This window comes from Rhodamnia argentea, chromosome 1, assembly GCF_020921035.1.
Source record: "Rhodamnia argentea isolate NSW1041297 chromosome 1, ASM2092103v1, whole genome shotgun sequence".
Classification (NCBI taxonomy): Eukaryota; Viridiplantae; Streptophyta; class Magnoliopsida; order Myrtales; family Myrtaceae; genus Rhodamnia; species Rhodamnia argentea.
In genome coordinates this window covers 23761822-23789313 of record NC_063150.1, presented here as the reverse complement: position 1 = coordinate 23789313, position 27492 = coordinate 23761822, and the positions used below count along the sequence as shown (strand labels likewise).

At 42.4% G+C, this 27492-nt stretch overlaps 1 pseudogene; it reads left to right on the top strand.

Moving 5' to 3' along the window:
• Nucleotides 1–1673: 1673 nt before the first annotated feature.
• Nucleotides 1674–26741, top strand: LOC125314745 (annotated as a pseudogene).
• Nucleotides 26742–27492: the final 751 nt, after the last annotated feature.

The following is a 27492-nucleotide window of genomic DNA, read 5'->3' as shown; positions in this document are numbered from 1 at the left end:
CATCTCCGGCTCTGGACCTAATCCCAATAAGATTGCACCTCCTCCTTCCGTCTTAGAACCGGCGTCGTCCTTAATCATTGCGTCCAGAGGTTCGCCTCGCTGGAGGATGACGACCTTCCCCATCATGAGGCCACAAGGCCTCGCCGCCCTGGCTTCATCAAAGTTTGATCTCTACTTTAGCCCGGTTGGCAGCATAATCGGCCAGCAAATAGAGATGTTGTCTTTGTCTTCTTGTCCACAATAGCGGTGATTAAAGGTGTGACTGGTTTTTGGTCATCACCAACCACTCTTCTCAACTCATTAACTAATCTACTCTCTCGATACGGTTCCCATCCCAAGCCCAAAACCATCCGGCCTCATGCGCTAATTCAGCTCCATACCCCCACCGAGTCCGAGCGACGAACACCAATCACGATCACTAATCACCGATCCCGGCGAGGTGGTCCACAACTCTGGCCAACGAGTGGAGTCGTTGGATTCTGATGTCCCCGCAAAGATTCTCCGGCCATCGCCTTCGTAGATGTAGAAGAGATTGGTGTTGAAGTTGTTGTCTAACATCGCCCTACAATGATTTTTATATATTCTTTATATTCATGTGATCTCTCTCTACCTATTAGCTGAAGTTTTTGATTTGAACTTTCTAACATGGCATCAAGTTATCCATGTATGTGGGCCCACTCCCCATTAGTAAATTTCCACAAGTTGTTGTTGTTATCTCATATCGGGAAAAAGTACACTAGAAGTACCATAACTTGTGTACAACGTTCACTTGAGTGCCATAACTTTCAAAACGTTCACTTAAATGCTATAACTTTCCAAAATCGTTCACTTGAGTGCTACGTTGGAGCAAAATCATTCTAGCGTGCTATAGTAACTTTCCGGCATGTCACGTCGGTTTTTTCGTCGTCCACATCAACATGACACTCAAGTGAATGATTTTTGAAAGTTATGGCACTTAAGTGAACGTTTTGAAAGTTATGGCACTCAAGTGAACGCCGTACAAAAGTTATGACACTTTTAGTGTACTTTTCCCCCTATATCGCCTTACAACGAGTATTATATGTTCTTTATATTCATGTGGTCTCCACCAATTATTTTGAATATTTTGATTTTGAAGAATTGTTAGGCCTTTTTATTTTTTATTTTTTTATGGATTATATGGTTGGGTTTGAGCTACATTTGGTTTGGATTGAGTACAAGTCATTTGAATTGCTTAGCAAATAAATGGGTTAGTGTGAATTAAACAGGTAGATTTGTGTCGAACTCATTTATAACCCACCTGATCCAACCCATTCATTTGCCGCCTCTACCATGACCCCAGCCATCAAGATTACCTGTTTTGCATGCCATTTTGGTCGGACCATATGTTTTAGCCTTGTAACTGTGCTCAATCATGAGCCAGACTGTGAAGTACATTCAATAGAAATGCAGATTGTGGGTCATGCTAAAAACATTTAAGTCTAAAATTATCGATATATTGTATTTTATTGATGACCAGAACTTCAGAATCGCGTATAAATGTTCTTGTTAGCATTTTCGATCTTTAGCTCTGCCACTGCGAGGCCGTGTTGTGGCTGGGCTATCAATTTTGGAGAAGAGAGACACCGCAAAAGTGTTCAAGTGGACTATCGCTTAACTTTGAAGGAGACAATACTCAAATTCAGCGTCGAAAGATGGATCGCGATAATGTGAGCATAAATATCAAGGATGACGAAAGCTGGGAGCCGATTCTTGCGGATCGACAGCTACGCACCGTAGCAAAAGAAGGCGAGGTCCCCAAGTTCATCAAAGCCCTAGAAAATTATCCCGCCAAGGAGAGGGTCTATTTGTGCAACATTATCCACATAGAGGGCCCTTACGGGAACTCGTTCCTCCACGTTGCAGCGGGTGTTGAGAATTCTAGCATCCTCCGAGCACTCCTCGGGTGCATCCCCGACAAGCAGCTTGCTGCTAATGCGAACTATCGAGCGGACACCGCGCCCCACATCGGGGCAAGAGCTGGCAGTACTAAAACGGCTGAGCTTCTACTCAACCGCAGCATGACTATGGACTCGGTAAACGATGTGGGGAACACACCATTGCATGAGGCTGTCAAAAACAGTGACGATAAGTTGACCCGTCTACTCCCGAGTCGAGGCTCAAACTTGGTGTATAAGAAGAACAATGAGAGCAAGTGCCCATTGTACTTGGTAGTCGAGATGGGGGACTTGAAGATTCTCGGGCTTTTAATGGCAGCGATGGAAGAGCATGAACTCCTTCCGTTTTTTATGAAAGGCATGTCGCCGGGAAAAATACACTAGAAGTGCCATAACTTGTGTACGACGTTCACTTGAGTACCATAACTTTCAAAACGTTCACTTAAGTGCCATAACTTTAAAAAATCGTTCACTTGAGTACTACGTAGGAGCAAAATCGTTCACTTGAGTGCTACAAGAACTTTTCCGGCGTGCCACGTCGCCTTTCCGCGCGTGCCACATCGGTTTTCCGGCGTGTTATAGTAACTTTTCTGGCGTGCCACATCAGGTTTTCGGCTGCCGGGTCGGCTTTTTCGGCGTCCACGTCAACATAGGACTCAAGTGAACAATTTTTGAAAGTTATAGCACTTAAGTGAACGTTTTGAAAGTTATGGCACTCAAGTGAACGCCGTACAAAAGTTATGACACTTCTAGTGTACTTTTCCCCATGTCACCAGTTCATGGAGCCGTGATTTACCAAAGGATAGGTCGGTGATTGTACTAATGGGTCTCACTTGGGTAAATTTATTAGTCAAACCATATATACCTAGATTGCTAGAGTGATTAAATACTAAACCCCGTCTTCATCTAATAGCTTAAATTTTTAGAACAGTTGACGGTGGTTCCAGAAAATCTCATATGGTTGAGTTCGAATCTTCCATGCCCCATTTGCCTTCCCAATTAATATATCAATGCTTAGTAATAGGAGAAAAAATCGAACTAAGCATGAAGGGTAGTATTAGAGTGATTAATTACTAAGGCATTTATCTAATAGCTTAAAATTTTAAAACTACCGACAGTGGTCCCACCAAGGTGTGTCTACTTTGGATCCATAGTAGCCGTTGAACATCTAAGTCTCATTGAAAAAGCAGCTGCTTGCTTTTTCCGTTCTTCTTCTAGAATGGTTGAACCTTTTCTAGAGCCTGCATCAATCGTTGAAAATTTCCTACAAATCTTGGCTGAGAGGAAGGTAGACACGGCATGCATGAATTTGGGTGCGGGCAAGACTTACCCACGAAGGTCATCAATTTGATACTTCGGTTGTCGATATTCATGATATAAGCCTTTCTAAGTACTACACCACTTTCGACCAAAAAAAATGAAAAGTACTACACCACTTATATTATTATCCATGAAGAGACTCATGTCATGGCTATCCTTGATTACTCCAATGTGGTCAACTACTACTCGGAAATGACCGTCTACATGCTTCGAAGAATTCTCCAATGTCTATGCTGAAAATATCCCCCAAAAGTTTAGATTTTAATTGTATATACCACATTATTTCGAATTTTTGTTTCATTTTAAGATAAAAAAAAATTCATGGTTGGAGGGTAAGCTTACCGGACCTTGGTCATGAGCATGACACCAACTCATTCATTTCTTACTCTCTTTAATGATATAGAAATGTTGAAAGAAATGTCAAAGCAGAAGAAAGTTCTGTTTTGCTTGAGAGATGTTCGAAGGTGGTCCTCCCCTCCATCTAGCAAGATATATGAATTATGTTGATGGAGTCACATTTTTTTATCAAGAATTTTCCTTCATGCACCTTTGAGGTTGATGAAGAGGGCTATCTTCCCATCAACGTCGCGTGTAAGATGGGTCATCTCGAAACAATCAAGGAGCTGCTTCAACATTGGTCACATCCGGAAGAGCTGCTAAATCTTGAGGGGCAAAATATACTTCACGTTGCGGCAAAGATGGAATGGCCTTGGTAGTGAGCCGGAGCTTGAGATGCTTATAAATGCGAAAGACTGAAAAGGAAATGTGCCTCTACATGTGGCCACATTACATTGGCGGCCCGACGCTTTGTTGCCTCTCACCCAGGCCAACAAAGTCGATCTTAGGCTTGTAAACAATGACCACTTGATGGCTCTCGACGTTGTGGATGAGCAAATGAAAAAAATCGATCCGCCACTTCTCAAGGTAATGATCTCTATATTAAATAAAACAACACCAGCCCGCACGTCGAGTCATCATGATCAAGGATTGCTTATTTATGTTTATTTGATTTTTTGTTTTACGTGGGATCCTAATTTGTAGGGGTTTGTTTGTACGGATATTCTAGTTAGTGGGATATGTTAGTGGGCTTTTGTTATTGCTATTCTGTTGCTATTTTCTTGCTAAGTGGTTTTGGGTGTTATGCCTATTTAATAGGTTTTCCGATCCGATGAATAAAGTAACGTGAGATAGAGCAGAAACTCTCTCTACCGTCTTCTTCTCCAAAAGCTTATCAAATTATTTTGTGGCCATTGAACCATTTGTTGTTGCTTGCTCGTTCAACAATCCGGTATCAAAGCCAGGTTCCGGGCATTCGGTGAGCATCTCTGTTGTCAAGATGGGTGATCTTCAAGTCGTTGGCGGAATCAAGAAACTCAACAACCAGAGCTACAATTCTTGGTCCACCTGCATGATGTCTTATATGCGGGGCCGGGATTTGTGGGAGGTTGTGAATGGAAACGATGTGAGAGAACCGGAGGCTGAAGATGTGAATAGGACATTGCGAAAATGGAAGATTAAAGCGGGCAAAGCCATGTTCGTTTTCAAGACGACGGTTGAAGAGAATGTGCTGGAGCATATACGAGATGTGGATACTCCCAAGGAAGCTTGGGATACGTTTGCCAAGCTGTTCTCTAAGAAGAACGACACGAAGCTCCAACTTTTAGAAAGTGAGTTGTTGTCGGTGACGCAAGCACACGACATGACGGTCGCACAGTACTTTCACAAAGTGAAGACGCTATGCCGAGAGATCACCGAGTTGGATCCGGAGGCTCCTATTGGCGATACCAGGATGAAGCGAATCATCATCCATGGTTTGAAGCTAGAATTCAGGAGTTTTGTCCCCGCCATACAAGGATGGCAAATTTAGCCGTCGCTTGTGGAATTCGAAAATTTGCTAGCTGGTCAAGAAGCCTTAGCTAAGCAAATGGGAGGAGTCTCATTGAAGAATGAAGAAGAGGCACTCTATGCCTACAAAGGCAAGTGGAATCCCAAGCATCATGCTTACGGTGGATCTAAAAAGAATGATGACAAGGTGAGAAGTCATCAAGGTGAAGACAAGGCGAGAAGTCATCAAGGTGAAGGGAGCGTTCGCTCATGGAATGGTTCTAAGAACCGTGGCAATGGCCAAAAATTTGAAGGGAAGTGCTACAACCGCCGGAAGAAGGGTCATATGGCGAAGGATTGCTGGTCAAAAAAGAAGGCCATCAAGAGTAATGCTGCTACTTCCAAAAGCGAAGAAGGATGGGATGCTGAGGCTTTCCTTGCTGTAGATGAGGAGGAGTTAGCCCTTACGGCAACAACATTCAATCAAATCGATTATGAGAATGATTGGATCGTTGATTCAGTCTGCTCAAACCATATGACCGGTGATAAAGAGAAGCTGCAGAACTTGTCAGAGTACAAGAGAAGTCGGGTGGTGGTGACGGCGAATAACTCAAAGTTACCGATAGCTCACATCGGTAATTCGGCCGTCTCTCCTCAATGTAGTGATGCCGAGGTGCCACTCCAAAATGTCTATCACATTCCAGGTATGAAGAAAAATCTTCTCTCGGTAGCACAATTAACATTGTCCGGCCATTTTGTCCTATTTGGTCCACGAGATGTGAAAATATATCGAGATCTTGAGATTACTGAAGAGCCGGTAATTAAGGGACAAAGAACGGAGTCTGTCTATGTGATGTTTGCGGAAACCGCATATGTGGACAAGACGAGAAGGAATGAGACGGCAGACTTGTGGCACATGCGGCTAAGTCACGTTAGCTATTCTAAGCTAGATGTGATGATGAAGAAGTCGATGTTGACGGGACTTCCACAACTTAAAGTGAGAACAGATAGTGTTTGTGCAGTTTGTCAATATGGAAAAGCGCACCAACCGCCGTACGAAGAGTCAAAATTCAAAGCGAAGGAACCATTAGAGTTGATTCACTCTGATGTGTTCGGACCAATTAAGCAAGCTTCCATTGGTGGAATGAAGTACATGGTGACCTTCATTGACGACTTCTCAAGGTACGTATGGGTCTACTTTATGAAGGAAAAATCTGAAACTCTTTCAAAGTTCAAAGAGTTCGAGAAGGTAGCAAAAGCGGAGATTGATAAAAGAATCCGTTGTTTACGCACCGACAATGGGGGAGAGTACACCTCGGATGAATTCACAGATTTTCTTCGAGAGTGCAGAATACGCCATCGGTTCACATGTGCTAGTACTCCACAGCAAAACGGGGTAGCAGAGAGAAAGAACAGGCATCTAGCAGAAGTATGTAGAAGTATGCTTCATGCGAAGAATGTTCGGGGGCGTTTTTGGGTGGAAGCAATGAAGACGGCGGTTTTCGTAACCAATAGGCTTCCTCAACAAAGGTTACGTTTCCTTTCACCTTTTGAAAAAATATGGAACATGAAGCCTGCTGTCGGTCATTTTCGAGTTTTTTGGATGTGTATGCTATGTATTTGTACACGATCACTTACGTAGCAAGATGGAGAAAAAGGCTATTAGGTGTATCTTCGTAGGATACGACAGTCAAAGGAAAGGATGGCGATGTTGTGATCCAACAACTGGGAAGTGCTACACATCTCGGAATGTAGTGTTTGATGAAGCTTCCTCATGGTGGTCCTCAAATAAGGAAGTACTACCGGACTCGGATGTTTTTAAGGAAGTGTTAGGAATTTCTCAATTCCAGTTGAGATCAAGTGAAACAGTGTCTGTAGATGATGATGTAGATGTTGCAGAAGGCACAACTCAAAATCCTTGGCAAACAGGTGTATACCAAAGACCAAGCGGAGAAGATGAGCCGAATGGAGCAGGTACACCAGCTACACTTAGAAGATCAACAAGAGCCAAAAAGCCAAATCCCAAGTATGCCAATGCTGCCATTGTTGAAGAAGCGGATGCAAAAGAACCAGAGACATTTGAGGAAGCGTCTCAAAGTTCGGAGTGGATTAAAGCCATGGAAGAGGAAATTGCAGCATTAGAGCGAAATCGAGCTTGGGAGCTCGCACCAAAGCCAAGAGATGTGAAGCCCATTTCTTGTAAATGGGTGTATAAGATAAAGCCCCGCACGGATGGATCAGTAGAGAGGCACAAGGCTCGTCCGGTAGCCCGAGGGTTCTCTCATCAATATGGACTAGACTATGATGAAACATTTAGTCCAGTTGCAAAGTTTACAACCGTAAGAGTCCTACTAGCGCTTGCAGCGAGCAAAAGTTGGAACATGTGGCAAATGGACGTGAAGAATGCATTCTTGCATGGGGAGCTGGATCGGGAGATTTACATGAGTCAACCGATGGGCTTTTAGAGTCAAGATCATCCTAAGTATGTGTGTAAGCTCCGAAAGGCTCTCTACGGGTTGAAACAAGCACCAAGGGCTTGGTATGGTAAGATTGCTGAATTTCTTACTCACAGTGGTTATTCGGTGACATGTGCGGATTCTAGCTTGTTTGTCAAGGCTAAAGGAGGGAAGGTAGCTATTGTGCTGGTGTATGTGGATGATTTAATCATCACAGGAGATTGTGAAGAAGAAATTCTTCAAACCAAGAAGAATTAGTCGGTTCGCTTTCGGATGAAAGAACTTGGACAGCTCAAGCATTTTCTTGGTTTAGAGGTCGACTATTCCGAGGAAGGAATGTTTCTCCATCAGCAAAAGTATTCCAAAGATTTGTTGAAGAAATTTGCAATGCTTAAATTTGGTGTGATGAGTCGCTACATGCAAAATCCAAAGAAGACTCATTTGGAATCGGTTCGCCGAATCCCGAGATATGTGAAGAGCACACTTGGCTATGGCATTATGTATAAGAAAGGTGGAGCTTGCGGACTAGTTGGCTACTGCGATGCCGACTACGCAGGTGATCATGATACCCGGCGCTCAACTACCGGGTATGCTTTCATGCGTGGGTCTTGTCGCGACCCTCCTCCGTCGTCGGAATGCGCGGGAGGTGAGTGAGGGTTAACGAGCCGATCCTTAATTTTTTATTGGCGAGGACCCCGGTTGTCCGCGGGATCTTTCAGGATCGCGGGTCTCTCCCAAGACCCATTACTCGAATCGCGATGTCGGGTAAAATTTATCAAATATCGATATCGACCTTAGTGTGGTCGGGTGGCATGTGCAATGTGTACATGCAATTTGGAGTCGCCACCGATCAATTTATTGGAGGGTATGATCGGAAAACCCTACCGAGCGGTTGGGAGAAACTGTTCGGCTCCGCAAAAACTAGAGATTTTTGGGTCCGGGGACTTGGTTACGCCAAATTTCATATTGACGCCCTTTCGGTTACCAATGTTGAGTGATTTCTAAACTACGAATTCATGCGGATGCGATATCGGGTGAGGTAAGCCCTAACAATCTTAAGGTGTTCATGCGGATGGGAATTTTCTATCATAACATTCACAATCAGAAAATTCAATCCGCAATCAAAATCATCACAAGCAATCAAATCAATCAATCAAGGTTCGATATGTCTAAAATGGCCCTATCGGCCCACACAAAAGTCGAATTTGGGTTTCGGGGTGGTTTGACGAAAGTTTGGGGCGGAAGGCCCGGAAGGGTAGAATGGTCATTTTTGGGGTTCGGGACCCGAAAATCACAAAATCAGGATCGGGCCAGTTGAATGTGGCCATTTCCCATTTTTCGTGATTTTCTAGAATTTTTCTAATTTTTCTAATTTTTGAATTTTTTATTTATTTTCTAAAAATATTGGAAATTTTCCGGATCAACAGAAATCGACCCTCGAAGTCTCAAAATTCTCGATCCAGACTTTATGAGTCCCGAATCTATCTAGAAATTTCTAGAAATTTTTTGGAAAAATCTGGGAATTTTTATGAATTTTCTAAGTATTTTTACAATTTTTTTAGATTTTTGGAAATTTTTATCTATTTTTTATTTTATTTTTTATTAATATTTTGGACCGGGTCAACCCGGTCAACGACCGGTCAACCCGGTCCGACCGCTCACAGACTCACTCTACCGCTAAACGACGTCGCCTTTTATTTATTTCTATTTTTTATTTGCATTTCTAATCTAATTTCCGAATATAAAGAAAAAGAACGAACGGTCGAGATTAATCTTAGAATCGATCTCGGCCATCAACTCGATCTAACAAAAAACGACGCCGCGTCAAACGTTTAATGGATGGCCACGATTAAATCCTATGGCACGATCTCAGCCGTTCACTCTCCTCACACATAAAACGACGACACTTTGGACTTCCTACTCTAAACGACGTCGCACCGCCACTAAAAGGAACGGCTACCATTAATCCTCAAAATCGATCTGAGCCGTTCACCTATTTTAACACTTAAACGACGACGCTTCTAACCTATGACCTAGACGACGTCACGCATCCGCTTACCTAAACGACGACGTTTTTACTTTTTATTTACTTTCTAATAAACGAAAATTCAAAAATTTGATCCGACGGCCTACAATTAAAAGACTCGATTTATTCTGGCCGTCCGATCTACCGAGTCGCCTAAACCGATCTAACGGCCAGCCGACTCGGCGACACGCCGGACCAATCGGCGTTCGACACGTCGAGCGCCGACCGCGTTGGATGCCACGTCAACTTCATCTTCTTCCCTACGACAACAATGAATGGACGGCCGAGGCTTCCCGGCGAGATCCGACGGTGAAACCTCGGCCGATCCACCTCAAACCAACACCAAACGATTCGCGAAAGCCTCCAGATTAACATATCCTAAAATCGATCGATTTCACCGAGCAGATTGTGAATTATGAACTACGCACGTAACCTCGATCCGGTGTTCGAACACACAAGTTTAGAGCAAATCAAGGCAATTAATCCATAGACGAGCATTATGAGAGGGTTAGGGATCTTACCTCTAGCTCAGATCGAGCTCGCAGTGGCCGGAATGACCTGGCCGGTGCTCGACCGCACCGAGCTAAGGAGGCGGTTCGACTCGGGTTTATCGCGCAGAATCGGTGCATAAAAAAGATGCGATTGAGGTTAGAGGAGTTCCGAGAACAAAAGGCACACATCAATTTCATAGATTATACTCGAGAGCGGGTGATGCCATAGTTACACAAGAACAAAGCTCAAAGTCGGACTCACCAGTTTTGGAAGCTTGAAGACGATTGAGCTGCGCCGATCGCCTCTCCTGGACTCCGGTGAACTTCTGGTGGTGGTGCGAGGTCTTGATTTGGCTTGAATCAAGCCGGCGAAGGTCTCACGGTCTCGGTCCGCAACCCCGACTACCGCGTCGCCGGAGCTTCTCTCTCTCTTAATCCCCCTCTTTCTCTCTCTATTCTGTTGCTTTGCGAACCAAAATGAGCCTCCTCTACGTCCGGAATCTTCCTTGGCCTTATATACTTATTTTCAAAATCGCGCGCGAATATGTATTAGCTGGCCGAGACTCCCACGTGCCAATCACACGTTTTACGGCCGCCGGACGATGACGGAATCATTAGGATTCCGTCAAGGTCCGTTAGACGTCCGTTTGGTACTCAGGCAAGCACAAATGAGCGCGAATTGTTCATGGTTTGCAATATGTTGACTTTTGGACGCCGGCGCCTTTGACCATCGATTCCGGCCACCTCCAGCGGCCATTGGCCGTGCCGCCGGTGGTGATTGACGGAGCATGACCTGCACACGCAAACCCCCACACCAATTTGCTTAATCATACACGAATTGGCCTTCAATTTGGCCATTGAAATTGACCGTCCAAACCTGCAAATCGCGCGAGTCGTCCGAGGAAGACGACACTGTTTGGACCGGTTCGACCGGTCCGACCAGCGGTCGGACCGGTTTGAACCGGTTCGACATGTGTTTTTTGCAAAATTTTCAAAATTAGTAGAAATTGAGTGGGGATTTTGGCAATTAAACTTCAAAATTGGACTTAGGGGCCTGAATTCTATATAAAAATGTGTTTTTGCCCAAAAGTTTCTATCAATTTGCACAAAAACCCCAAAATTTTCAATTTGCCCAAATTAGGGAAATGTTCAATTGGATGTCAATTTGACCAAATTGGACCATGAGACCTATACCAATCGATTCAGAATGTGTCAAAACCCTAGGGGGTAGTCCAATTTTGCCACAATAGTCCCTCACTAAAAAGTAATTTCAAAAATTGAGAAATTGAGGGACTAAATTGCAAGATTTTTTAGAAATTTTGTCCATTTCATGCAATTCGTGCAATTCTTGCAATTGAGGGTGCAATTGATCAAATTGAAGTTCAAAGGGACTGCAATTGAATGTCTAGACTCTAAAATGTGCAAAAATTGCAAATAAAAAAACTCAATTAGTATTTTTTATGCAAATTCAACCTTAGGCATTATGAAGAAACACCTAAAATTGGATTCAATTTTCAATTTTTCTTGAGGTCAATTTTAAAAGGGAGTTAAAAGAAAAATATTGGACATTTTTGTGTATTTTTGTGACATCGTGAGGTATTTTTTATGAATTTTCAAGTATTTTCCTATTTTTTGAAAATATTAAAAAATGTGAAAAATATGAAAAATTATTTTTTGTTCCAAATTGGTTCCTTAGGCTTGGCCAGGGCTTCCAATGTTGATTTTTTTAATTTTTTTGATTTTTTGTGGATTTTTAGTGAATTTTGGAAAATAAAACTAAAGAAAAAAAAATGATTAAAAATCGTGTGTCAACAGCTACCCCTCTTTGAAAGTAATCTCGGTTAGAGGTTGCTTTCAAAGACAAGGTGACACATGGATCCTTAATCGACTATGTTGGGGAAAAAATCTAAAGAAAATAAGTCTTGACATTCGATTGCCTTACCTTTGCCATTAAAGCTCCGACTCCGTGGGAATTATTACGAGTTCATGCTCATTTCATGTGAAAGAGAGATGAGAAGAGAGAGATACTTACATGTAGCTCACCTGTCCGTAGTCCGAGATTTGTTGATTTGAGGTTGAGAAAATGATTATATGGAATTACCTTTGAATGTTTGGCGCAATTTTATGATGGTCAATGTCTGTGCGGTGTCGAGTGGTGGTTTGAAGATTTGGAAGGGAGGTTCACCCTTGTAACAAAGGGGTTTCACCTATTCAAAATGGGTTTGACTATCCACTGGGGATTCATCATTTAAAAGGGGCAGATCGGCTTTCATCTAGGAAGCTACTCACCGTCTGAAAGGGAGGTTCACCCTTGTAATAAAAGGGTTTCACCTATTTAAAAGAGATTGGCTATCCTCTATGCGGGGACTCACCCTCTAAAACGCAGATCGGTTTTCATCTAGGAAGCTACTCACCGTCTGGAAGGGAGGTTCACCCTTGTAACAAAGGGATTTCACCTATTTAAAAGAGATTGGTTATCCTCTATGAAGGGACTCACCATCTAAAACACGGATCGGCTTTCATCTAGGAAGCTACTCACCGACTGGAAGGGAGGTTCACCCTTGTAACAAAGGGGTTTCACCTATTTAAAAGAGATTGGCTATTCTCTATGCAGGGACTCACCATCTAAAACACAGATCGGCTTTCATCTAGGAAGCTACTCACCGTCTGGAAGGGAGGTTCACCCTTGTAACAAAGGGGTTTCACCTATTTAAAAAGAGATTGGATATCCTCTATGAAGGGACTCACCATCTAAAACACATATCGGCTTTCATCTAGGAAGCTACTCACCGTCCGGAAGGGTGCCATCCGAGGACCTAGGTTGACTAGTGTACCTACAGAAGCTCAAACCCGATTTCAAATTTTCAAAAGAGATTGGCTATCCTCTATGAAGGGACTCACCATCTAAAACGCAGATCGGCTTTCATCTAGGAAGCTACTCACCGTCCGAAAGGGTGCCATCCGAGGACCTAGGTTGACTAGTGTACCTACAGAAGCTCAAACCCTATTTCAAATTTTCAAAATAGATTGGCTATCCTCTATGAAGGGACTCACCATCTAAAACGCAGATCGGCTTTCATCTATGAAGCTACTCACCGTCTAAAAGGGTGCCATCCGAGGACCTAGGTTGACTAGTGTACCTACGGAAGCTCAAACCCTATTTCAAATTTTCTAAAAAAACAGATCGGCTTTCATCTAGGAAGCTACTCACCGTCCGGAATGGTGCCATCCGAGGACCTAGGTTGACTAGTGTACCTACGTAAGCTCAAACCCTATTTCAAATTTTCTAAAAAGCGGATCGGCTTTCATCTAGGAAGCTACTCACCGTTTGGAAGGGTGCCATCCGAGGACCTAGGTTGGCTAGTGTACCTACAGAAGCTCAAACCCCATTTCAAATTTTCTAAAATACGGATCGGCTTTCATCTAGGAAGCTACTCACCGTCCGGAAGGGTGCCATCTGAGGACCTAGGTTCACTAGTGTACCTACGAAAGCTCAAACCCTATTTCAAATTTTCAAAGAGGAGGGTGCCATCTGAGGACCTAGGTTCACTAGTGTACCTACAGAAGCTCAAACCCTATTTCAAATTTTCAAAGAGGAGGGTGCCATCTGAGGACCTAGGTTCACTAGTGTACCTACATAAGCTCAAACCCTATTTCAAATTTTCTAAAATGCGGATCGGCTTTCATCTAGGAAGCTACTCACCGTCTGAAAGGGTGCCATCCGAGGACCTAGGTTGACTAGTGTACCTACGTAAGCTCAAACCCTATTTCAAATTTTCTAAAAAGCAGATCGGCTTTCATCTATGAAGCTACTCACCGTGCGGAAGGGTGCCATCCGAGGACCTAGGTTGACTAGTGTACCTACGTAAGCTCAAACCCTATTTCAAATTTTCTAAAAAGCAGATCGGCTTTCATTTAGGAAGCTACTCACCGTCCGAAAGAGTGCCATCCGAGGACCTAGGTTGACTAGTGTACCTACTGAAGCTCAAACCCTATTTCAAATTTTCAAAAGAGGAGGGTGCCATCCGAGGACCTAGGTTTACTAGTGTACCTACAGAAGCTCAAACCCTATTTCAAATTTTCAAATTGGGGATATGAGGACACGGGGAAGCCGGAAGACCCGCAGAAAATCCAAGTTAATCAAATCTTTAAAACGTAACTTTTCTCAGGATTTGGGATCACCAGGGAACCTGCGAAAAGTTCAATCAAACATCATTAGTATGACAATTTTAAGTTCTTGGGAGAAACTTAAGAATTCCGGACAAATTTTCAAAGTGTATTTGCGAAGGAAATGTTTCTAATCACAATTTCAAATTTCCACCGAGGATGGATTTTGAATGACACATCCCGAGTGTTCTACAAAAAGGTTGTTTTAAAAGTTTCTCAAAAGGGTTTTCCTTCATCCAAGAGGGCTTCTCACCATTTTGGGAAGGCTTTTCTTAAAATTCAAATCCGCTCACAAAAAACCTAACCTTGAGGTTTCGGGATCATTCGAGATGCATACAATCTGACTAATTAGAAAAGGCATTTTAAAAGGGACCGTAATTTAGTCCAGGTCAAAGGCTTATATCAAAGGATATTCATTTTGAGGCTTAGAAATGAACCTTGATCAACAATAGCTTCTTCGGGTTTACAAGTCAAGAACCCTAAAGACATGATAAGACAGGATTGTACTTACCCCTTTAAGCGGTAGCTTCCCGTATGATTTCTTGCATCAACCTGAAACACCTCTAGATCAGAAAAGTTTCGATGACGGGTTGTACCTTGGCTTAAGGTGGGCTCTTTAAGAATGGCCATATTTTCAAAAAAAGGGGTGAACTTTGGTGATCACCTTGATATTTTTACAGCATTCGTTTGCTTTTGCAGAAGATTGATGATCATTCTTTTTCAAATTGATTTTGAGGATTTTCCTCTTTTCATCTTGATGATTGTCCTTCGGGATTTGCCCCTTTTCAGGGTGCTCTTTTCATGGGCTTTGGCCTTGCTTTTACCAGGCACTTTGCTTTTTCTAGCCCTTTCATTCTTCATCATTTTTTGCATTGATCGGCTCTTTTGAGACCAGTATCAAGAATTTTTCCAAATTATGCATTTTGACTTATTGCTGGTAATTCCTTCGTTTGCCCCAGTGTGGGGAGGTGATCACCAACAAGGGTTTAGAAATGAATATTCAAAGGCTCAAATTGGCTTTTCAAAGGGTAAGTGTTTGGGGATATAGAAATGAAGTACTTTTCTTCACTTTGAGGTGTTCCAAGTCTCGGCCGGAAATCACCTGAAGCTATCACAAAAAGATTGATGCAGGTTAGTACAATAAAGTCTTACCCGATCTTTTCTCTAAGGAATCATCCAATGAACCTCCAAATATGCCCCAGTGTGGGGTGGTTCTCGACAGGGTTATATTCATGAAATTCTCCCTTTTTGGTTCAGAGTGGTTATCAAGGGATATAAATGTGTATAGATAATTTTGAAATGGAAATGCCTTTCGTCACTTCAATCCATGTAATCACCGCGAATGATCCCTACGTCCCAAAATTAAGGTCTTTCGCTCTGTCACTATCACTCATCACTCAAGTGTATCGGGGACGTGTTTGAGGATAATGCTTGCCTCTTTTCATCCGAAGGGTCATTCTCTTGAAAAGCTTTCAAAACATGCCCTTTTTATAGAAACTCAGGGCGTTTTCATCAGAACTCATCATTTGCAAAAAGTTCTCATCAAATGATATATTCAAAAGATGTTTCTGAAACTTGTAATGAATGTTTCTTTTAAAGAGCCTTATGGCTTCACAAATTTAAAATTTTCAATTTTTAAGCATGACAATGTGTGAAGATATTTCATAAAAGAGGAGGACCTCAAAAATTTAAAATTTTCAATTTTTAAGCATGACAATGTGTGAAGATATTTCATAAAAGAGGAGGACCTCAAGCCTGTTCTCTTCAAATATTGACTTATGCCCCCTGTAAAAAATAAAAGGAAGCAATCGGTTCAAAGACATTCAAAATTTCAAAATCCCGAAGTGACTTCCTCATATCTCCTTCGGATGTTGACTCTCGTTTCTCGTAAAAAACAAAAGGAAATAATCAGTCAAAGATGTTCAAAATTTCCGATCACATTCAAAATTTTAAAATCCCGAAGCGACTTCCTCCTGTCTCCTTCGGATGTTGACTCCCGTTTCCTGTAAAAACAAAAGGAAACAATCAGTCAAAGATGTTCAAAGTTTTAAATCCCAAAGGTGACTTCCTCGTTTGATCCATTGCTTTGTAGGATTCCTCGCGACTCCTAATCCACCTACAAAATACAAACGTATGCAAATGCATGTATGCAAGTGTCATGCGAATGCAAATCTTTATGTGACTCAGATCTGCTCATCAATCGCTCCGAAGCTCGATTTTATTTCAAGGGTAATATCTCTTCACGGCGTCCGCATTTACTGGACTCGCCAATTCTTCTCCATCCATGTTTACAAGTATAAGAGCTCCCCCGGATAAGACCTTCTGAATCACGTAGGGGCCTTCATAATTTGGCATAAATTTGCCTCCTGGATGTTGGGCATTTGGGAGCATTTTCTTCACAACTAGCATCCCTGTTTCAAAATTTCTAGGCTTGACCTTCTTGTCAAAAGCTCTAGCCACCTTCTTCTGGTAGCTTTGACCATGGCGGATAGCCTTCAATCGTTTTTCATCAATCAAATTCAATTGTTCGTGCCTCTGCCGGTTCCACTCATCTTCCGAGAGTTCAACTTGAGACAGGACCCTTAAAGAGGGGATTTCCACCTCTACTGGTAGGACTGCTTCCATACCATATACCAAAGAATAGGGAGTTGCCCCGGTTGAGGTACGTATCGAAGTTCGGTAGGCCATGAGAGCATATGGCAATCTCTCATGCCGGTTTCGATATTTCTCAACGGTTTTAGCCAATATCTTATTGATGTTCTTGTTTGCCGCTTCCATAGCTCCATTCATTTGCGGGCAGTAAGGTGAAGAATTAAGGTGTCGTACCTTAAATTGTTCCAATAGTTGATCGACAACCTTGTTGTTCAAATTAGATCCGTTGTGCGTAATGATGGCTCTTGGCACTCCGTACCTTGAGATGATATCCCTCTTGACGAATTTAGCCACGCTGTTCGCGGTGACATTGGCATATGAGCTAGCTTCAATCCATTTGGTGAAATAATCAATAGCCACCATAATAAAGCGATGTCCGTTGGAAGCCTTTGGGTTGATAGGGCCAATTATATCAATTCCCCACATGCAGAATGGCCATGGTTCTGACATTTGGTCTAGCTCGGTTGGCGGCGCATTTATCTTGTCGCCGTATACCCGACATTGATGACATGATCTAACATGCTGGTTGCAATCTGACTCGATAGTCATCCAAGAGTATCCGAGTCTCATAATTTTCTTGGCGAGGAGGTGACCATTCATATGCGGCCCGCATTCTCCTTCATGAATCTCTTTCATAATGAGATTTGCTTCTTTGGAATTTACGCACCTCAACAGGACTGAGTCAAAAGACCTCTTGTATAGGATCCGTCCGCCGAGGAAGAATTTAAATGCCATCTTATCGATATACTTTTTATCTTCCGGTTGATCGTCTCGTGGGAATTCGCCCTTCAGCAAATAATTCTTGATGTCATGATACCACGGTTCTTCATCGGGTTCTTCCTCAATGACCATGCAATACGCAGGTTGCTCAAGGATGTCAATCCTTAATGGCTCTATCTCAAGGCCATCTTGCACTTGTAACATGGCTGATAATGTGGCCAAAGCATCAAGAAAATGATTCTGAGTTCTTGGCGGATATTCGAAGGTGATCTCTTCAAAATATTGGATTAACTCTTCAAGATACTTATGATAAGGGATAAGCTTGGGATCCTTTGTCTTCCACTCCCCTTGAGTTTGTAAAATGATCAGCATGGAATCTCCATATACGAGCAGCTTCTTCACCTTTAATGAGATGGCCAATTGTAATCCTAGTATGCGAGCTTCATATTCAGAAATGTTGTTGGTGCGGGGGAATACCAACTTGGCTGAAACTGGATAATGTTGATCTTCAAGGGATATCATAACTGCCCCAAGACACGATCCAGTGAGGTTCACTGCGCCGTCAAAGTGCATTGTCCATTTGTCTTCGGATATGTTCGGGATTTGATCTCCCTTATTTTGTTCCCAAACGTCCTTAGGAGGATTCTCGGCTAGCATATCAGCAATTGCTCTTCCCTTGACAGACTTTTGGGGAGAGGTTTTGATATCAAACTCTGAAAGCAATATTTGCCATTTAGCCATATTTCCTAACAATGTTGGCTTCTCCAAAAGGTATTTGATGGGGTCATTCTCGGTGACCAGTTCTATATGATAATGCAGCGTATCTTGCCTCAATCCGTGGAGGACCCAAACCAATGCTACGCAAGTCCTTTCCATCTTGGGTACTTGGCTTCAGATGTTGTGAACTTTTTGCTCAAATAATATATGGCCCGCTCTTTATGATCCTTGGGGTTAGTTTGGGCAAGTAAAGCTCCCAAGGATTCATCATTAACTCGTCGATATAGAGTTAAAGGAACGTTAGGGATAGGAGGTACCAATATCGGAGGCTGTACCAAATATTCCTTGATCTTCTCAAATGCTTGTTGACATTCCGCATCCCATTTGACCTTTGCACCTTTCTTTAACAGCTTGAAAAAGGGTTTCGCCGTTTCTGACAGTTGTGATATGAATCTGGATATATAATTCAATCTTCCAAGTAGCCCCCTTACTTCCTTAACAAGAGAAGGAGTCCCTAATTCCCATATGGCTTTCATCTTGGAGGGGTCAATCTCAATACCGCGATTGCTCACTACAAATCCTAGCAGACTTTCCGATCTTGCACCAAATACGCATTTCGCAGGATTCAGCTTGAGTTTATACTTTCTCAATCGATCGAATAATTTCTTCAGCACTTTAACGTGGTCTTCTCCATGTTTGGACTTGGCAATCATATCGTCCACATAGATTTCGATCTCCTTATGTATCATATCATGAAAAAGGGTTACCATAGCCCTTTGATATGTTGCCCCCGCATTTTTCAATCCGAAGGGCATTACCTTGTAAATGAAGGTTCCCCATTGTGTAGTGAATGAGGTCTTGATTTTATCTTCTTCCTTCAACATGATCCGATTATATCCCGAGAAACCATCCATAAAGGAGAATAATTCAAAGCCCGCGTGCATCGCAACGAGTACATCAATGTGCGATAGAGGAAAATCGTTTTTCGGATCGGCTTTGTTCAAGTCCCGATAATCCACGCATATTCTAATTCTCCCATCCTTCTTCTTAACTGGTACGATGTTGGCGACCCAATCGGCGTATGGGACAGCCTCAATAAATCCAACTTTAAGGAGCTTCATGACCTCTTCCTTGATCTTATCTGCTAGTTCAGGATTCATTCTTCCGGGCGATTGGTTTATCAGTGCGCAAGAAGGATTTGTGGGCACAACATGCTCCACAATTTCACGATCTAAACCCGGCATGTCAGCATATGACCAGGCGAAAATATCTTGATATTCTTTGAGCAATGTTGTCATTCTTAAAACATCTGCGGCGGACAAGTGTCCTCCTATTTTCACTTCCTCGACGCAGTCAGAATCTCCCAAATTAATAATGATGGGTTCTTCGGAGATAGGGGGCTCGGATTCTTCAAAACAATCCCATTCCTTCTTAATATCGCTCACATCAACCTCGTCTATATCAACCTCGCATGCATAGTCATCGAGCTGATCTGAGTCACATATTAACCTGTTATGCATGGGTGGGATGACATGCCCGAAATGCATCATGAAAGGTTAGTATTCAAAGATGACAAAATTAAAGAATGTATGATGATTTTTCTTACCATGAAATGTGATGCAAATGTGCTAACCAAATTCTATGTCATCTTTTGGTAACATGAGGGTCAACTACTCCCATTTGACCCAAATAAGCCAAATAGGGTAGTTATGGACCTAATCTCACCCAAAGATGGCATGTAATTTGATTAGGATCGTTTAAGCGTAATCGGGGTAAAAAGTCGCTTTTACAACTCCAAATTTGTCCACTCATAAAATTCACAAGTCTAGTACAATAAAGTCGAAAAAGATCGGACTTGATAGTATCTAAAGATGTTCGGACAATAAATGTCGATGAAAGTACATAATCGACTCAAAATGTAATGAAACCTAGAAAATGCCCCAAAGTCGTACTAAACTAGATAGTTGAAGTAGTATCTTCATCGAATGAAATCTCCACTATCTCGGGAATCTTGATCTCTTCTTCATCGTCGGAGGATATGATGATGACTTCCTTCTTCTTAATCGAGAATGTCTTAGAGCCGTCTTGGTCGCACGAGGCTTCTTTGCCAATTTCATGTACAACTCCCAAATTCTCTCCTTTTCACGCTTGAGTTCCAAATGGCGTGCACAACGAGTATAATCGCACCTCTCACCGCGAGTGCGGTTCCGTCCGTTAAGCTCCCGTCCATGGACAAATCCAAAGACTCGAAATGTAGCGGGTACTCGGTCTTCGCGTCGAATGGTCCTCCGCTCCCATGTGAATACGTCGGGTACATCAATATGACTTCGGGGCGCCATCTATCCTAAAAAAGGAAAATTTGACCTACAACCCCGATCACTTAAACGATCTTACAAATTGTGATGATATGTCGTGAAAATGCATGATATGCAAAATTTAAATTTTCAAGTTCAAAATAAAGAGGGTAGAAAGCCTTACCAACCGATGTTACTCTTTTTTTGGGTTTTTTGGTTTTAGGTATACCAACCATCCATTTCACATGCGCATGAGACAAGTGAGGTTGAACTCTAAAGAAATCCAAAAGGCTCGGGTATGGACCTAAAAAGGCTCCCGCTATACAAATCGATGGGCCGCCCACAAGCGCAATCAAACAACAAGTGGGTAGGACCATCAATCTTGCATAGCGAGCGGGATCAAATATGGTCAACCCAAGTGCAATCAAACACAAGAGCTTGGCATACCGATCCCTATCTATGGCGACCTATAAGGGTGATTTCGCGGCTCGGGTTTAGGTGCTTGTGTGTGCAGTGTCGTGATCCTCAAAATATGCAAGACATGCACAGCAATTTATATTCAAAACACCGCTTCAATATGGACATAAATAAACACACAACCCAAAACACCTTATCTGTACCAAAAAAGGTTAACACGGACGCCACCCCTTATAACTCCCATCTGCATCAACATTTAACACCTTTGTTAGTGGACGTACCTCATCTTCAAGAGCATCTGCGGAAAAACGGGGTTAGAAAGCACTCAACATTTTTATCGGCTTAAGTCCTCTTTTAAAAAAAATCATTCCCCAGCGGAGTCGCCGGTCAGTCGCGACCCTCCTCCGTCGTCGGAATGCGCGGGAGGCGAGTGAGGGTTAACGAGCCGATCCTTAATTTTTTATTGGCGAGGACCCCGGTTGTCCGCGGGATCTTTCAGGATCGCGGGTCTCTCCCAAGACCCATTACTCGAATCGCGATGTCGGGTAAAATTTATCAAATATCGATATCGACCTTAGTGTGGTCGGGTGGCATGTGCAATGTGTACATGCAATTTGGAGTCGCCACCGATCAATTTATTGGAGGGTATGATCGGAAAACCCTACCGAGCGGTTGGGAGAAACCGTTCGGCTCTGCGAAAACCAGAGATTTTTGGGCCCGGGGACTTGGTTACGCCAAATTTCATATTGACGCCCTTTCGGTTACCGATGTTGAGTGATTTCTAAACTACGAATTCATGCAGATGCGATATCGGGTGAGGTAGGCCCTAACAATCTTAAGGTGTTCATGCAGATGAGAATTTTCTATCCTAACATTCACAATCAAAAAATTCAATGCGCAATCAAAATCATCACAAGCAATCAAATCAATCAATCAAGGTTCGATATGTCTAAAATGGCCTTATCGGCCCACACAAAAGTCAAATTTGGGTTTCGGGGGGGTTTGACAAAAGTTTGGGGCGGAAGGCCCGGAAGGGTAGAATGGTCATTTTTGGGGTTCGGGACCCGAAAATCACAAAATCGGGATTGGGCCAGTTGAATGTGGCCATTTCCCATTTTACGTGATTTTCTAGAATTTTTCTAATTTTTCTAATTTTTGAATTTTTTATTTATTTTCTAAAAATATTGGAAATTTTCCGGATCAACAGAAATCGACCCTCGAAGTCTCAAAATTCTCGATCCAGACTTTATGAGTCCCGAATCGATCTAGAAATTTTTAGAAATTTTTTGGGAAAATCTGGGAATTTTTATGAATTTTCTAAGTATTTTTACAATTTTTTTGGATTTTTGGAAATTTTTATCTATTTTTTATTTTATTTTTTATTAATATTTTGGACTGGGTCAACCCGGTCCGACCACCCGCAGACTCACTCTACCGCTAAACGACGTCGCCTTTTATTTATTTCTATTTTTTATTTGCATTTCTAATCTAATTTCCGAATATAAAGAAAAAGAACGAACGGCTGAGATTAATCTTAGAATCGATCTCAGCCATCAACTCGATCTAACAAAAAACGACGCCGCGTCAAATGTTTAATGGATGGCCACGATTAAATCCTATGGCACGATCTCAGCCGTTCACTCTCCTCACACATAAAACGACGACACTTTGGACTTCCTACTCTAAACGACGTCGCACCGCCACTAAAAGGAACGGCTACGATTAATCCTCAAAATCGATCCGAGCCGTTCACCTATTTTAACACTTAAACGACGACGCTTCTAACCTATGACCTAGACGACGTCGCGCATCCGCTTACCTAAACGACGACGTTTTTACTTTTTATTTACTTTCTAATAAACGAAAACTCAAAAATTTGATCCGACACCTACAATTAAAAGACTCGATTTATTCCGGCCGTCCGATCTACCGAGTCGCCTAAACCGATCTAACGGCCAGCCGACTCGGCGACACGCCGGACCAATCGGCGTTCGACACGTCAAACGCCGACCGCGTTGGATGCCACGTCAACTTCATCTTCTTCCCTACGACAACAATGAATGGACGGCCGAGGCTTCCCGGCGAGATCCGACGGTGAAACCTCGGCCGATCCACCTCAAACCAACACCAAACGATTCGCGAAAGCCTCCGGATTAACATATCCTAAAATCGATCGATTTCACCGAGCAGATTGCGAATTATGAACTACGCACGTAACCTCGATCCAGTGTTCGAACACACAAGTTTAGAGCAAATCAAGGCAATTAATCCATAGACGAGCATTATGAGAGGGTTAGGGATCTTACCTCTAGCTCAGATCGAGCTCGCGGTGGCCGGAATGACCTGGCCGGCGCTCGACTGCACCGAGCTAAGGAGGCGGTTCGACTCGGGTTTATCGCGCGGAATCAATGCATAAAAAAGATGCGATTGAGGTTAGAGGAGTTCCGAGATCAAAAGGCACACATCAATTTCACAGATTATACTCGAGAGCAGGTGATGCCATAGTTACACAAGAACAAAGCTCAAAGTCGGACTCACCAGTTTTGGAAGCTTGAAGACGATTGAGCTGCGCCGATCGCCTCTCCCGGACTCCGGTGAACTTCTAGTGGTGGTGCGAGGTCTTGATTTGGCCTGAATCAAGCCGGCGAAGGTCTCACGGTCTCGGTCCGCAACCCCGACTACCGCGTCGCCGGAGCTTCTCTCTCTCTTATCCCCCTCTTTCTCTCTCTATTCTGTTGCTTTGCGAACCAAAATGAGCCTCCTCTACGTCCAGAATCTTCCTTGGCCTTATATACTCATTTTCAAAATCGCGCGCGAATATGTATTAGCTGGCCGAGACTCCCACGTGCCAATCACACGTTTTCTGGCCCCTGGACGGTGACGGAATCACTAGGATTCCGTCAAGGTCCGTTAGACGTCCGTTTGGTACTCAGGCAAGCACAAATGAGCGCGAATTGTTCATGGTTTGCAATATGTTGACTTTTGGACGCCGGCACCTTTGACCATCGATTTCGGCCACCTCCGACGGCTATTGGCCGTGCCGCCGGTGGCGATTGATGGAGCATGACCTGCACACGCAAACCCCCACACCAATTAGCTTAATCATACACGAATTGGCCTTCAATTTGGCCATTGAAATTGACCGTCCAAACCTGCAAATCGCGCGAGTCGTTTGAGGAAGACGACATCGTTTGGACCGGTTCGACCGGTCCGACCGGCGGTCGGACCGGTTTGAACCGGTTCGGATAGTGTTATTTGCAAAATTTTCAAAATTAGTTGAAATTGAGTGGGGATTTTTGCAATTAAACTTCAAAATTGGACTTAGGGGCCTGAATTCTATATAAAAATGTGTTTTTGCCCAAAAGTTTCTATCAATTTGCACAAAAACCCCAAAATTTTCAATTTGCCCAAATTAGGGAAATGTTCAATTGGATGTCAATTTGACCAAATTGGACCATGAGACCTATACCAATCGATTCAGAATGTGTCAAAACCCTAGGGGGTAGTCCAATTTTGCCACAATAGTCCCTCACTAAAAAGTAATTTCAAAAATTGAGAAATTGAGGGACTAAATTGCAAGATTTTTTAGAATTTTGTCCATTTCATGCAATTCGTGCAATTCTTGCAATTGAGGGTACAATTGATCAAATTGAAGTTCAAAGGGACTACAATTGAATGTCTAGACTCTAAAATGTGCAAAAATTGCAAATAAAAAGACTCAATTAGTATTTTTTATGCAAATTCAACTTTAGGCATTATGAAGAAACACCTAAAATTGGATTCAATTTTCAATTTTTCTTGAGGTCAATTTTAAAAGGGAGTTAAAATAAAAATATTGGACATTTTTGTGTATTTTTGTGACCTCGTGAGGTATTTTTTATGAATTTTCAAGTATTTTCCTATTTTCCGAAAATATTAAAAAATGTGAAAAATATGAAAAATTATTTTTTGTTCCAAATTGGTTCCTTAGACTTGGCCAGGGCTTCCAATGTTGATTTTTTAATTTTTTTGATTTTTTGTGGATTTTTAGTGAATTTTGGAAAATAAAACTAAAGAAAAAAAATGATTAAAAATCGAGTGTCAACAGGTCTGGAATAATTTCTTGGTGTAGCAAAAGACAACCAACAGTGTCTTTGTCAACCACGGAAGCAGAGTACCGAGCAGCAGCAATGGCAGCTCAAGAAAGCACTTGGCTTATGCAATTATTGAAAGACTCGCATCAACCAACAAAGTTTGGTATTTACGTATATTGCGACAACTTGTCGGCAATACATTTAGCGGAGAATCCAATTTTTCACGCAAGGACTAAGTATGTGGAGGTGCATTATCATTTTATTAGAGAAAAAGTCTTGCAAGGAGAAATTAACTTGGAGCATGTCGGAACAGAACATCAAGCTGCAGATTTGTTTACGAAAAGTTTGAGTAGCAACAAGTTTGAAAGTTTTCATCATCAGCTCGGTTTGGTGAAAAGAGTGGAAGCTGGTGTTGAGGGGGAGTATTAAATAAAACAACACCAGCCCGCACGTCGAGTCATCGTGATCAAGGATTGCTTATTTATGTTTATTTGATTTTCTGTTTTACGTGGGATCCTAATTTGTAGGGGTTTGTTTCTACGTATATTCTAGTTAGCGGGATATGTTAGTGGGTTTTTGTTATTGCTATTCTGTTGCTATTTTCTTGCTAAGTGGTTTTGGGTGTTATGCCTATTTAATAGGTTTTTTGATCCGATGAATAAAGTAACGTGAGATAGAGCAGAAACTCTCTCTACCGTCTTCTTCTCCAAAAGCTTATCAAATTATTTTGTGGCCATTGAACCATTTGTTGTTGCTTGCTCGTTCAACACTCTACAAAAGGGATTGAAAAGTAATCTATTTTTTCTTTCACTGTTATTTTAGGTTCATGGATAGTAATTTTTTTTTTTCCTATCTATTACCGGTTAATTTGAACATAACAAGAATAATCTTAGTTTATGCTAGTGAAGGCAAAGCAATTTGCCGGCCAAAAGACTTAGGCTCGGCGAGAGACATGGAGCCTCCGGATTTGGATAGACTAAACAATGCGGCCAATACTCGTTTGGTCGTGGCAACGCTCATTGTGGGTATGACATTCGCCGCTAGCCTCTCTGTTTCTAGAGGATATAATAGCTCTAAACCAGATGCGGGCATGGCTACACTACTGAACAAACCCTTATACAACGTGTACATTATCCGCATCACGGTTGCCATGTACAATTCGATAATTGCAAGTTGTGGTCCTACTATGGACAAAGATCTATGATCCGCATGGGCTGCATCACGCCATTAAAATGGCAAGGCTAGCGCTGGTCCTTGCTATTGCCACAATGTCTGTGGCGTTCATGGCGGGGGTCTACAAGAACGTAAGCAAACACACTTGGATCGCCATTGACGCCTTGACCATCGGGATCACCGCCCTCATCGTTATCTTGAGTCTTTATGTTTGTTTGGTCGTTCCAGTTGGGTACAATTGCTGTCTTAGTCCGTCTCTTTGCCGACTACATCATTATAGCTAGTATATCAATTTCAAGAAGTGCGACCAAAAATAGGACCATACGACGTGCTTATTCCGTAAAACCCGACAAAAAGCCGCCGCAGACTAAGAACCCCAGCCAAAAATGCCCTTGGACAGATTGCTGCGAATTATGCTGCGGGTTGTGCTCCATCTGCCACTCTTGCTTTTTCTGCCGTCATAAGGAACAATCGGCATGTGAGGACGTTCTTTAAAGTGACCCATTGTGTTGCTTCTAGGATACAAGAAAACCCCCAAATCATGAAGAACCCCGTTTGTCGACTCGCAGATGACACTTTCGAGTTCTTGGCTTGGGATCGATTGCGCATCCTATTTTAGTAAATGCCATCTATTGATGTCATGGATGATGTAAAATTCCGTAATGTCATGCTGATAGAATGATTTTGTCGTTAGAGGCATTTAAATTCGCGAGTTCCGTGATGATAATTTGCATTTCGATTATATATCGAAAACGTTCGGTGCTCAACCGATTGATCACAAAATGGTTTTGAAACCACTAAATAATTTAGAGAGAACGTGAAGATAATCTTCTCGCAACAAATAATCTTTTTTCCTTTTATAATCACCATATAGAAATTTGGGGATTTAACGACTCTTTTGAGAAGCTGAATAGTCCATATCCAGTTTGAGCGCACTACATGGCTCAAAAGACATCTTAGGAATCTCGTGGATGTTTTAAACCTTTATGTAAATATATAGAATGTGCCAATTATTATCAACACAATTATTATAGGAAAACTAAGGATATGACAAATGTGGGAGGATACTTTAGCATAACCGTTCATCTCACGTGCAAACAGAATACTAACGAAAGGAAGCCCGAACTCTGTAAACTTTGAAGGGAAGGCATAGATATCGTTGAGATGCGCATGAGAGTTGTGTTAGATAAGTCTCACATTAGAAAATCAGTATGGTATAAAGTAGTTAATATGTCATAATTAACCC